Raw genomic sequence first — 14,846 nt, 5'->3', positions numbered from 1 at the left:
GGAGTGGGGGCGGGTGCCGGGGGTGCTCATCGGCGGCGGTGGAACGGGGGAGGGTGCACCACACATACATGTGCCATTAGTAGTTTTGCAAAAAAAGTATTAAAAATAATTTTTATACTAATGGCGCACCGTGGCACAGTGTGTCATTACTAGTTTGAACTAGTAATAGCGCACTATGCGACGGTGCGCCATTAGTAGTTTTGCAAAAAAGTAAAAAAAAATACAGTAGTGGCGCACTCAACGGTTGGTGCGTCATTAGTAGTTTTAACTACTAATGGCGCACTTTGCCCGGATGTGCCATTAGTATGTTTGAAAAAATGAAAAAAAAAGCATTTTGTTACTAGTGGCGCACCTTGTGCCTGGTGCGCCATTAGTGTCTTACACATTAATGACGTATCTTCATGTGGTGCGCCATTAGTAAATAGTAGTGGCGCACCACTTCTCTGATGCGTTATTAATGTCAATTTCATCTTTAGCCCTTTTTCTAGTAGTGTCAATGAGATCAGAAAGACAAAGAACACTATATACCTAGGTCCAGGCCCCATTGGGGTTATTCAAAGGGTCGTGCTAATGTAAATGTGATATAAAGTAGCTCGCGGGAGAGTACTCGCCGAGATGATGCATGTCTTGTATGTAGATCTGGCGATATCGCCCCCCTGTGTCGTGGACTTAAATTCACATGTATATACATTGTTCCTTGGACTTCAATACTTAATTCTCTCCGAGTTGTGATCTCATACGGTCTTGTCCCAAAATAAAATCTCCTTCAATGAGTATGTTCTTCGGATTCCATCGGACTCCTTTCTAATCTACTCCGAGTGCTTCTCTAGTATAGTAGGAACTAATATTTTAGAAGATCCCCTAGGACTCATACAGGGACACATAACATTGTGGAAGGGGCACGAGTGGGGAAACCAACACCAACATAGACAAAAGGGGGATTAGGGTGCTAGTGGAAATGTGTGTGTGAGAGAGAGAGGGGGGGGGGGCCATTTGAGTGTGTTGTCCACAAAAGATATGCCATGTCTGTCAATCAGTCATGAGGGAGAATATCTAGTGCTCCCAACTTTCATATTCTCCCATATTAACAAAAATAAAATTTAGATGTGTCAAAAAAATTATGAAAAAAGTGAATGTTCTCAAGACATCGAGAAACACAAAAAGACAAATTTAGATGTGTCAAAAAAATTAAAAAAAAAGCGAATGTTCTCAAGACACTGAGAAACAAAAAAATCTAGATGTGAATAGTGTTGTTTTTTTGCTTTTGTCCTTTTGTCACACTATTCATGTTGGATTTGTCTTTTCTATTTATGTGTATTTCAATTTTGAATTTGAACTTTGTAAGGATATAGACATTGTTGTCGTTTCAGGAACGGGGGTCCCCAGACTTGCCTGCATGCGGCCTACGGCGAGGCTCCACCAGCGGCCCTGTACGGCCCATCTTCACCAGCAAACACTCAAGACCCTCGCGAGGGGCCAAGCCTCGCAAGGCGGATGACACAAGACCTCCTCGGGGGCGCCTCACTAGGCTGGCTCGCGAGGGGCACCTTGCGAGGTTCCTGTGACGCAAGCCATGACGACCAAGGCCAGGCGGGTGCCAGCGCTCAGTATCATCATTTCCTCTTTGGTGCTAAAGGGGCGGGCGCAGGCGAGGAGTCCCGAGGCATCAGGCAAGGGTTTTCATATCGGTGCAACAAGACCAAGACCAGCAGGACGTCAGGACAGAGGTCACCGTGGAGCCCAGGACGGCGTCACCACCAGAGCCTTTGGCAGACGAAGACCACCTTTTGTCAGAATAACTTGTACTAGTTGTCTCCCTTCAAATTTGGCCGTTGTTGGATCCCTTCCCGCCTACATTTGGGAAGAGGACCAGGGCCTCTATAAATAGGACTAGCCACCATAATAGGGAGGGAGGAGAAAGGAGGAGGGGATCCAGGAACTCACCTTGGATTGGATCCATTCCATCCTCACACACACAAGCTCATCGAGCCCAAGAACACCTCTCCGCAGGAGGCTGTTCTTCCCTTGTACTTGTTCAACCTCAGCCCAAAAGACAATCCACCACACCATACTGGAGTAGGGTATTACACCATGTCGGTGGCCCGAACCAGTATAAACCCTGTGTCCTTTGTTCTTCGGGTTCGGCAACTTAGGTTCTGAGATCGTTGCGAGAGCGTGAGATGGGGGAGAGATCTTCGTGTGCACCCCAGTGTTCGAACCTCGAGGGTTTTGCCGAAACCCGAAATCCGACACATGGCGCGCCAGGTAGGGGTGCGCTGAAGCCTTCCTTTCATCGATCCACATTACGTGACTCCACCACGTCCATGTCAGACGCTCGCCGAGCTCGCCCCGAGCGCTGAGCCGCCCTAGCCGCTCGCGTGGCCCAAATGGCGCCCGTTGGCAGACCTCCCCACCATTCTCCATCACCTGTTGCCAACGCCGCTACCGGCCCTGTAGAAAACAAGCAGCAAGCATCATCACTGCACCCCTCCGTGCGGCGGGACGGCCGCACCGCCACCCCGTAGCTGACTCCGGCCGGCTCATCGTCCCACGCTCCTCGCGCGCCCACCGATGCGCAGGCCGCATTGCTCATGGCGCGCGAGCTCCTACGTTGCCTCCCGGTCGACGACCTCTACGAGGACTGGTTGGACCGCATCTCCGACCTCGTCAGCGCCGCTGGGGGCTCTCCTGCACCATCCCTCTCGCTGCGTCTCCTGCCTCCGGCTGCGGGAGACGTAGCTCATTGGGCACCTCCGCCGCCCCTTCATCAAGACGGCGCCCTCGCGCCGAGACGCGCGGAACATGGAGCACCCCCGCCTCCTCCACACCAAGAAGACGTCCTCACCTCGAGACGCGCGGTCCCGCTGCGCGATCCGCCACGCCGCGTGCCCGCGCATGAAGAAAGAAGCTGCCAAGAAGTTTCCCGACCGCAGGAAAATGCTCCTGCACTCCCCGCACCACCACGTCAAGACTGTGCGCCGCCTGCAGTGGCGGTGCGTGGGTACCAAGACCAGGGTCCTCCACCACGACGGGCTCCGGTGACCACAGCAGGCCGCCGAGCCTTCACTCCCGAGCCGCGCACCGTCGTTTGGCCTGGCAAGTTCAAGCCGGATCTGTCTCCACGCTACGACGGCACCCCCAACCCCGTGGAGTTCCTGCAGCTCTATGAGCTGAGCATCGAAGCGGACAACGGCGACAAAAAGTCATGGCGAATTGGTTTCCCATGGCTCTCAAGGATGGCGCTTGCTCGTGGCTCCTGAACCTGCCCGTGGGATCAATCTCCTGCTGGGGTGAGATGCGTGACCGCTTCATCGCCAACTTTCAGGGCACTCGTGACCGCCCTTCGGCCGTGGGTGGCCTGCGCCGCATCAAGAAACAGCCGGGAGAGACCCTGCATAAGTACATCCAGCGCTTCAACAATGTCCGCCTCAAGATCCCCAAGGTGGTGGACAAGGCCATCATCTCAGTGTTTTCTGATGGCGTCCGCGGTGTCAAGATGAAGGAGGAGCGCGCCATCCACGAGGAGATGTGCATGGCTCTAGAGATGTTCAAAATGGCGACCAAGTGCACAAGAGCCGAGGAAGGGTGTCTCTCCCTCCTCGAGCTCCCTGCTGTCGACCCAGAAGAGAAGAAAGCCAAGTTCAAGGAAGTGAAGCGCAAGGGAGTAGCCGTGATGCGGCGGAGCCAGACACGAAGCGCGGCCAGGACCACCCCGAGTCATCCAAAAGCAGTCGTCCATTCTGTGCCTTCCACAACATACACAGCCACGGCTCCAACGATTGTCAAGAGCTCAGGGCCATCCGAGATGGACACTTCGGTCAACGCCTCGAGCGCAACGACCGAGGCTATGACCGAGGAGGAGGACGAAGTGGAGGACGCTGGGACGACCGCGGCCCCCGCCGAGAGTGACACGATCGGCCTCGTGAGGACCACTAACAGGAGCAGCCTCATGAGGGCGCCTGGCACGACCAGCCTCGCGAGGACCGTCCTCGGGGCAATCCTGGCCTCCCTCCGCTGTCGCCACCACCAAGAAGGAACGACGACCATCATCAGGATGAGGGGGCTGGGGCTTCTAGTAGCCGCGCGCTATCACCTGCATCTTGGGCGGTGCTTAGGCCCTGGCTTCCCAACGCAACTTCAAGCAGTTAGCTCGTGAGGTGAACGTGGTCCTCCCCAGGCTTGAGGCCACGCGCCCGCTCAGGTGGTCCAAGTACGCCATCACCTTCAGCTCAGCGGACCAGCTCAAATGTGCGGCAACCGCCGGCGTCCTCCCGATGCTCTGTTCACCCATCATCAGCCATGTCCAAGTCACCAAGACCCTCATCGACGGCGGCACGGGGCTCAGTGTCCTGTCCATCGAGACGTTCGACAGCCTTCAAGTGCCCTATGATCAGCTACAGCCTACCAAGCCTTTCTCAGAAGTGACTGACAGCTCCACCACCCCGATAGGGCAGGTCCGCCTCCTTGCCACCTTCGGCCAACGCGACAACTACCGCACCGAGCTCATCGACTTCGACGTCGCCCACATCTGTCTGCCGTACAACGCCATCCTTGGTTACCCAGCGTTAGCCAAGTTCATGGCAGTGACCCACCATGGCTACAACATCCTCAAGATGCCAGGAAGCGACGGAATCATCACGGTCCCCTGTGAAAGAAAGAGATGCGGTGTGCTCCCTAGAGCATGCCTTCCAAGCTGCAACAATCGAAGACCCTGACAACGAGGGCGTCTAGTACCCTCCCGAGGCCATCCCCAAGAAGAAGAAGCAACTACTCCGCACAGGGCCTCAGGAGAGCAGCGTCTGTAGCGGCACCGCCTCGGGATCGGCGCCCACACCTAGGGCGCCTCCCTCCCTCGCATAGGAAGGTGTGCCCGGCGCCCTCCTTAGGCGAGGCTCGGGAGCTTTCTTCTGGAGGGCCTCAGACCTAGCCAACATCATCAGGGAGGCGCTCGGGCACCACGTAGAGGTGTGCTTCGTTGCATGCTTCCCTCAAGAGAGCGTTGGGCGAGAAGCGCCCGGTGCTCAGGAGTTCATCATCAAGGCTACCCAGGAGCCTCAAGAAGCAAGGATCATGCACGGCAACCGCCACCCACCACCCGGTGCAGCTCCCCATCCTGGCGAGGACGGCGGGCTGCGCGTCTGCATCGACATTCCAGGGCTTGATGACCCACAAGTATAGGGGATCTATCGTAGTCCTTTTGATAAGTAAGAGTGTCGAACCCAACGAGGAGCAGAAGGAAATGATAAGCGGTTTCCAGCAAGGTATTCTCTGCAAGTACTGAAATAAGTGGTAACAGATAGTTTTGTGATAAGATAATTTGTAACGAGCAACAAGTACAAAAGTAAATAAAGTGCAGCAAGGTGGCCCAATCCTTTTGTAGCAAAGGACAAGCCTGAACAAACTCTTATATAGAGAAAAGCGCTCCCGAGGACACATGGGAATATCGTCAAGCTAGTTTTCATCACGTTCATATGATTCGCGTTCGATACTTTGATAATTTGGTATGTGGGTGGACCGGTGCTTGGGTACTGTCCTTACTTGGACAAGCATCCCACTTATGATTAACCTCTATTGAAAGCATCCGCAACTACAACAAAAGTATTAAGGTAAACCTAACCATAGCATGAAACATATGGATCCAAATCAGCCCCTTATGAAGCAACGCATAAACTAGGGTTTAAGATTCTGTCACTCTAGCAACCCATCATCTACTTATTACTCCCAAATGCCTTCCTCTAGGCCCAAATAATGGTGAAGTGTCATGTAGTCGACGTTCACATAACACCACTAGAGGAGAGACAACATACATCTCATCAAAATATCGAACGAATACCAAATTCACATGACTACTAATAGCAAGACTTCTCCCATGTCCTCAGGAACAAAAGTAACTACTCACAAAGTATAAACATGTTCGTAATAAGAGGGGTATTAATATGCATATAGGATCTGAACATATGATCTTCCACTAATTAAACCAACTAGCATCAACTACAAGGAGTAATTAACACTACTAGCAACCTACTAGCACCAATCCCGGACTTGGAGACAAGAATTGGATACAAGAGATGAACTAGGGTTTTGAGATGAGATGGTTCTAATGAAGATGTTGATGGAGATTGCCCTCTCCCGATGACAGGAGCATTGGTGATGACGATGGCGATGATTTCCCCCTCCGGGAGGGAAGTTTCCCCGGCAGAACAGCTCCGCGAGAGCCCTAGATTGGTTCCGCCAAGGTTCCGCCTCGTGGCGGCGGAGTTTCGTCCCAGAAGATGGCTTCTGATTTTTTTTCCATGGAAAGACTCCATATAGCAGAAGATGGCCACCGGAGGGCCACCAGGGGGCCCACGAGGTAGGGGGCACCCAGGGGGGGTAGGGCGCGCCCCCCACCCTCGTGGGCAGGGTATGGCCCCCCTGGTGAAGTTCTTGCTCTCAGTATTTTTTATATATTTGGAAAACATCTTCCGTGAAGTTTCAGGACTTTTGGAGCTGTGCAGAATAGGTCTCTAATATTTGCTCCTTTTCCAGCCCAGAATCCCAGCTGTCGGCATTCTCCCTCTTTATGTAAACCTTGTAAAATAAGAGAGAATAGGCATAAGTATTGTGACATAATGTGTAATAACAGCCCATAATGCAATAAATATTGATATAAAAGCATGATGCTCCCCCAAGCTTAGACCTCGCTTGTCCTCAAGCGAAAAGCCGAAATCGAAAAATATGCCCACATGTTTAGAGATAGAGGTGCCAATAAAAATAAAATACGGACATGAGGGCATCATGATCATTCTTAGAACAGCAACTCACATAATTCTTTGTCATATAATCTCTAATGCTAGAGTAATAATGCAATCACAATATCAAGTATGAATCGTAAACTTCATTGAAAACTAACAAACTACAATCTCAGTCATTGAAGCAATTGCAATTTATCATAACATAGGAAAGAGTCAATGTATAAGAGCTTTTCAGCAAGTCCACATACTCAACTATCATATAATCTTTCACAATTGCTGACACTCACGCAATACTTATGGATATGGAGTTTTAATCAGACATAGAGAAAGATAGGGGCTTATAGTTTCGCCTCCCAATGTCTTACCTCAAGGGTAATGTCAACAGTGATAGTTCATGAAAACCCACATCCAATTAGCCATATATACCAGGATCTTTCCAACATATTGTGCTTGCCAAAGGATAAAATGTAAAAAGGAAGGGTGAAGATCACCCTGACTCTTATGCAATGTAGGAGATAAAAGTAAAAGATAGGCCCTTCGCAGAGGGAAGCAGAGGTTGTCATGCGCTTTTATGGTTGGATGCACAAAATCTTAATGAGAAAGAACGTCACTTTATATTGCCACTTGTGATATGGACCTTTATTATGCAGTCTGTCTCTTTTATTACTTCCATATCACACGATCGTATAAAGCTTATTTTCTCCACACCAATCAATCATACATATTTAGAGAGCAATTTTTATTGCTTGCACCGATGACAACTTACTTGATGGATCTTACTCAATCCATTGGTAGATATGGTGGACCCTTATGGTAAGACTGGTTTAAGGGTATTTGGAAGCACAAGTAGTATCTCTACTTGGTGCAATGAATTTGGCTAGCATGAGGGGGAAAGGCAAGGTCATCATGTTGGAAGATCCAAGACAATATAATTCATCTTAGATGTAAGAAAACATAACACATTACGTTGTCTTCCTTGTCCAATATCAACTCTTTAGCATGTCATATTTTAATGAGTGCTCACAATCATAAAAGATGTCCAAGATAGTATATTTATATGTGAAGACCTCTCTTTCTTTATTACTTCCTATTAGTTGCAACGATGACAAAAACTGTGTTTGTCAACCCTCAACAACTTTTATTCATCATACTCTTTCTATGTGAGCTCACTACTTTCCATAAGACTCACATGATCTCTTTGTTTCTTTTTATTTATTTATCTTTTCTTTTATTCACTTAGGATCATGGCAAATAATCACGCCCTTGACTCAACACTAATCTTTATTATATAGCTCACGAACTCGATTACATAGAAGGATTATAAAGCAAAACTCACAACTAGATCATACTAAGAACTTTTATTCTATTAGATCAAGATATTACTAAAAGGATCGAACTAAGAAAAACGGTAAAGATAAAAGTGATGGTGATACGATACCGGGGCACTCCCCCAAGCTTGGCAGTTGCCAAGTGGAGTGCCCATACCATGTGATTATGTCTCCTTTGTTGGTGAAGAAGGTGGGGATGTTGATGATGGATAGTCGTACATTGAGCGTAGGAGGTCTTCTAACTTGCGGATAATGCCCTTGAGTGCGATGATGTGCTCCTTCAACAAAATATTTTCATGTGTGAGATACTTATTTTGTATACGAGCTAACTCAATCATCTTGAAAGCTTCGATTTATGTTGGGGTAAGAAGATTGTGATCCAGTTGAAGGGTGTCTTCTGTTGCCGGAACTTGGTCCTCCATGGCTTCTTGATCCCTTCATCCTTGTTGATCTCCGTGGGTTCTTCTCTCTTCAGCTCTATCTTCATTAGCCAAGCATCGTTGCCCTCATGGTTGGAGGAGGGAGATGACATAGTGCCTGGCCTTGACAACCCTGACAGAAAACAACTCGAAACAAAGACATGAGATTTTTGCATGATACGGGAGTCAAAACCCCCGGGAGGTTATATAATGAATTTTTACTGACCAAAATACGTGTCGTGTATGAAAACGGAGTCCGGAGAGCACACGAGGTGCCCACGAGGTAGGGGGCGCGCCCAGTAGGGTAGGGCACGCCCTCCACCCTCGTGGACGCCTCGTGTCCTTCCCGGACTGCTTCTTATTTTTCTATTTTTCTAAATGCTCCAAAACGGAGAAATATTGCCTTAAAAACTGTTTCGGAGTCGGTTTACTTACCGTACCACATATCTATTCCTTTTCGGAGTCTGAAACGTTCCGGAAAGTGTCCCTTATGTGTTCCTCCGGGGTTACGGTTTCAATAACATTGGTTTCAACATTTATAGGGTTACTTGAGATATAATGTTTGATTCTTTGACCGTTTACCACCTTCGGATTTGTGCCTTCGAAGTTGTTGATTTTTATGGCACCGGAACGGTAGACCTCCTCGATAACGTAAGGACCTTCCCATTTAGAGAGAAGTTTTCCTGCAAAAAATCTTAAACGAGAGTTGTATAGCAATACATAATCACCTACATTAAACTCACGCTTTTGTATCCTTTTGTCATGCCATCTTTTAACTTTTTCTTTAAACAACTTGGCATTTTCATAGGCTTGGGTTCTCCACTCATCAAGTGAGCTAATATCAAATAACCTCTTCTCACCGGCAAGTTTAAAATCATAATTAAGTTCTTTAATAGCCCAATAAGCCTTGTGTTCTAGTTCGAGAGGTAAGTGACATGCTTTTCCATAGACCATTTTATACGGAGACATACCCATAGGATTTTTATATGCAGTTCTATAGGCCCATAATGCATCATCTAGTTTCTTGGACCAATTCTTTCTAAACCTATTAACAGTCTTTTGCAAAATTAATTTGAGTTCTCTATTACTCAATTCTACTTGACCACTAGACTGAGGGTGATAAGGAGATGCAACTCTATGATTAACATCATATTTAGCAAGCATTTTACGGAAAGCACCATGAATAAAATGTGAACCACCATCAGTCATTAAATATCTAGGGACTCCAAATCTTGGAAAGATAACTTCTTTAAGCATTTTAATAGAACTTTTATGATCAGCACTACTAGTTGGAATATCTTCTACCCACTTAGTAACGTAATCAACAGCAACTAAAATATGTGTATAACCATTAGAGGAAGGAAAAGGTCCCATATAGTTAAAGCCCCAAACATCAAATGGTTCAATAACAAGTGAATAATTCATAGGCATTTCTTGACGTCTACTAATATTACCAATTCTTTGACATTCGTCACAAGATAAAACAAACTTACGGGCATCCTTGAAGAGAGTAGGCCAATAAAAACCAGATTGCAGTACCTTATGTGCAGTTCTATCTCCAGCATGGTGTCCTCCATATGCTTCGGAGTGACACTTGCGTAGGATATGTTCCTGTTCATGCTCAGGTGCACAACGTCTAATAACACCATCTACTCCTTCTTTATAAAGATGTGGGTCATCCCAAAAGTAATGCCTCAAATCATAGAAGAACTTTTCTTTTGCTGGTATGTGAAACTAGGTGGTATAAACTTAGCAACAATGTAATTAGCATAATCAGCATACCATGGAGCAGTATGAGAAGCATTTATGACATTTATTTGCTCATCAGGAAAGCTATCATCAATAGGTAGTGGGTCATCAAGCACATTTTCTAACCTAGACAAGTTGTCTGCAACAGGGTTCTCAGCTCCTTTTCTATCAACAATATGCAAATCAAACTCTTGTAGCAAGAGAACCCATCTAATAAGTCTAGGTTTAGCATCTTTCTTTTCCATAAGATATTTAATAGCAGCATGATCAGTGTGAATAGTTACTTTAGAATCAACAATATAAGGTCTAAACTTATCACAAGAAAATACAACTGCTAAGAATTCTTTTTCAGTAGTAGCATAATTTCTTTGAGCATTGTCTAGAGTTTTACTAGCATATTGAATAACATTTAGTTTCTTATCAACTCTTTGTCCTAGAACAGCACCTACAGCATAATCACTAGCATCACACATAATTTCAAAGGGTTAATTCCAATCAGGTGGCTGAACAATAGGTGCAGAAATCAATGCTTTCTTAAGTATTTCAAATGCTTCTACACAATCGTCATCAAAGACAAATGGTATATCTTTTTGTAATAAATTAGTCAGAGGCCAAGAGATTTTTGAGAAGTCCTTAATGAACCTCCTATAAAAACCGGCATGACCAAGGAAACTTCTTATACCCTTGATGTCCTTGGGACATGGCATCTTTTCAATAGCATCAACCTTGGCTTTATCAACTTCAATACCTCTTTCAGAAACTTTATACCCCAAGACAATACCTTCATTAACCATAAAGTGGCACTTTTCCCAATTCAATACAAGATTAGTTTCTTCACATCTCTGCAAAACTCGATCAAGGTTGCTCAAGCAATCATCAAAAGAAGATCCATAGACAAAAAAGTCGTCCATGAAAACCTCACAAATCTTTTCACAAAAGTCAGATAATATAGCCATCATGCATCTTTGAAAGGTAGCAGGTGCATTACATAAACCAAAAGGCATACGTCTATAAGCAAAAGTACCAAAAGGGCATGTAAAAGTAGTCTTTGATTGATCTTTGGCTGACACGGGTATTTGAGAGAAACCAGAATAACCATCTAGAAAGCAAAAATGTGTATGTTTGGATATTCTTTCTAGCATTTGATCGATAAAAGGTAAGGGGTAATGATCCTTTTTAGTAGCCTTATTTAATTTGCGGAAATCGATTACCATCCTATAACCTGTAATAATTCTTTGAGGAATCAATTCATCTTTATCATTAGGAACAACAGTAATACCTCCCTTCTTAGGGACACAATGGACAGGGCTTACCCACTGACTATCAGCAACGGGATAAATTATACCTGCCTCAAAGAGATTTAGTATCTCCTTTCTTACCACTTCTTTTATTTTAGGATTCAGTCGGCGTTGATGATCACGAACTGGTTTAGCATCTTCTTCCAAATTAATTTTATGTTGACATAGAGTGGGACTAATGCCCTTAAGATCATCAAGAGTATACCCAATAGCATCATGGTGCTTCTTTAGAGTTTTCAATAATCTCTCTTCTTCATGCTCTGAAAGGTTAGCACTAATAATAACAGGATATATCTTTTTCTCATCAAGATAAGCATATTTAAGAGTATCACGTAACGGTTTAAGCTCAAACACGGGATCACCCTTGGGTGGAGGAGGATCCCCTAGGATTTCAACAGGTAAATTGTTTTTCAGAATAGGTTCATGTTTAAAGAATACTTCATCTAATTCCCTTCTTTCATTCATAAACATATCATTTTCATGGTCTAGCAAATATTGTTCAAAAGGATCACTAGGAGGTACGGCAATAGAAGCAAGACCAATAATTTCATCCTTACTAGGTAATTCTTCTTCACGGTGTTGTCTACTAAATTTAGAAAAATTAAATTCATGAGTCATATCATCTAAACCGATAGTAACAACATCTCTTTTACAATCTATGGTAGCATTAACAGTATTTAAGAAGGGTCTACCAAATATAATGGGACAAAAGCTATCTTGTGGGGAACCAATAACAAGAAAATCAGCAGGATATTTAGTTTGCCCACACAAGACTTCAACATCTCTAACAATTCCCATTGGTGAAATAGTATCTCTATTGGCAAGTTTAATTGTGACATCAATATCTTCCATCTCAGCAGGTGCAATATCATGCATAACTTCTTTGTATAAGGAATAAGGTATTGCACTAGCACTAACACCCATATCACATAAGCCATGATAACAATGATCTCCTATTTTAACAGAAATAACAGGCATGCCTACCACAGGTCTAGGTTTATCTTTATCACGGGGTTTAGCAATTCTAGCAGTTTCATCACAAAAATAAATAACATGCCCATCAATATTATCAGACAAGAGATCTTTAACGATAGCAATATTAGGTTCAACTTTAACTTGCTCAGGAGGTGTATATGTTTTAATATTGCTTTTACGAACCACAGTTGAAGCTTTAGCATGATCCTTTATCCTAACAGGGAAAGGTGGTTTCTGAACATAAGAAGTGGGAACAATAGGATCATTATAAGTGATAGTCTTTTCTTCAACTTTAATAGGTGCAGCTACTTTTACTTCTATGGGAGGATGATATTTAAACCACTTCTCCTTGGGGAGATCAACATAGGAAGCAAAAGATTCAAAGAAAGAAGCTACTATCTCAGAGTCAAGTCCATATTTAGTGCTAAATTTACGAAAAATATCGGTATCCATAAAAGATTTAACACAATCAAAACTAGGTGTCATACCTGACTCCTTAACATTGTCGAGGTCCCAATATTCAGAGTTGCGTTTAATTCTTTCCAATAAATCCCATTTGAATTCAATAGTATTCATCATAAAAGAGCCAGCACAAGAAGTATCAAGCATGGTGCGATTGTTACCAGAAAGCCGAGCATAAAATTTTTGAATAATCATTTCTCTTGAGAGCTCATGATTGGGGCATGAATATAACATTGATTTAAGCCTCCCCCAAGCTTGAGCGATGCTTTCTCCTTCGCGAGGCCAAAAATTATATATATAATTGCGATCACGATGAACAAGATGCATAGGATAAAACTTCTAATGAAATTCCAATTTCAATCGTTTGTAATTCCAAGACCCCATATCATCACATAGCCTATACCATGTCGATGCATCTCCCCTCAAAGATAAAGGGAAGACCTTCTTCTTAACAACATCTCCGGTTACACGTGCAAGCTTAAATAATCCACAAACTTCATCCACATATATCAGATGTTCATCAGGATGTTTTGTTCCATCTCCTAAAAAAAATTAGCTAGCAGTTTTTCTATCATACCCACAGGAACTTCAAAGCAAGCATTTTCATTTTCATTTTCAGTAGGTTCAGTGGGTTGAGGAGCAAGTCTTTGCTCTACTAGTCGGGGTGAAGATACCGCGAACAACCCCTCAGAGGATTACTTTCCATGGTGACAAGTGACAGTAAATTTCAGCACACTATATAAATTTTTCCTTACCAAATTCCACCTACCAAAGGCGCTTCACTCCCCGGCAAGAACGCCAGAAAAGAGTCTTGATGACCCACAAGTATAGGGGATCTATCGTAGTCCTTTCGATAAGTAAGAGTGTCGAACCCAGCGAGGAGCAGAAGGAAATTATAAGCGGTTTCCAGCAAGGTATTCTCTGCAAGTACTGAAATAAGTGGTAACAGATAGTTTTGTGATAAGATAATTTGTAGCAAGCAACAAGTACGAAAGTAAGTAAAGTGCAGCAAGGTGGCCCAATCCTTTTGTAGCAAAGGACAAGCCTGAACAAACTCTTATATAGAGAAAAGCGCTCCCGAGGACACATGGGAATATCGTCAAGCTAGTTTTCATCACGTTCATATGATTCGCGTTCGATACTTTGATAATTTGGTATGTGGGTGGACCGGTGCTTGGGTACTGTCCTTACTTGGACAAGCATCCCACTTATGATTAACCTCTATTGCAAGCATCCGCAACTACAACAAAAGTATTAAGGTAAACCTAACCATAGCATGAAACATATGGATCCAAATCAGCCCCTTACGAAGCAACGCATAAACTAGGGTTTAAGATTCTGTCACTCTAGCAACCCATCATCTACTTATTACTCCACAATGCCTTCCTCTAGGCCCAAATAATGGTGAAGTGTCATGTAGTCGACGTTCACATAACACCACTAGAGGAGAGACAACATACATCTCATCAAAATATCGAACAAATACCAAATTCACATGACTACTAATAGCAAGACTTCTCCCATGTCCTTAGGAACAAAAGTAACTACTCACAAAGCATAAACATGTTCATAATCAGAGGGGTATTAATATGCATATAGGATCTGAACATATGATCTTCCACCAATTAAACCAACTAGCATCAACTACAATGAGTAATGAACACTACTAGCAACCTACTAGCACCAATCCCGGACTTGGAGACAAGAATTGGATACAATAGATGAACTAGGGTTTTGAGATGAGATGGTGCTGATGAAGATGTTGATGGAGATTGGCCTCTCCCGATGAGAGGAGCATTGGTGATGACGATGATGATGATTTCCCCCTAAGTTTCCCCGGCAGAACAGCTCCGCCAGAGCCCTAGATTGGTTCCCCAAGGT

Source organism: Triticum dicoccoides, chromosome 1A (assembly GCF_002162155.2).
Source record: "Triticum dicoccoides isolate Atlit2015 ecotype Zavitan chromosome 1A, WEW_v2.0, whole genome shotgun sequence".
NCBI lineage: Eukaryota > Viridiplantae > Streptophyta > Magnoliopsida > Poales > Poaceae > Triticum > Triticum dicoccoides.
Note: the sequence above shows the minus strand (reverse complement) of the source record.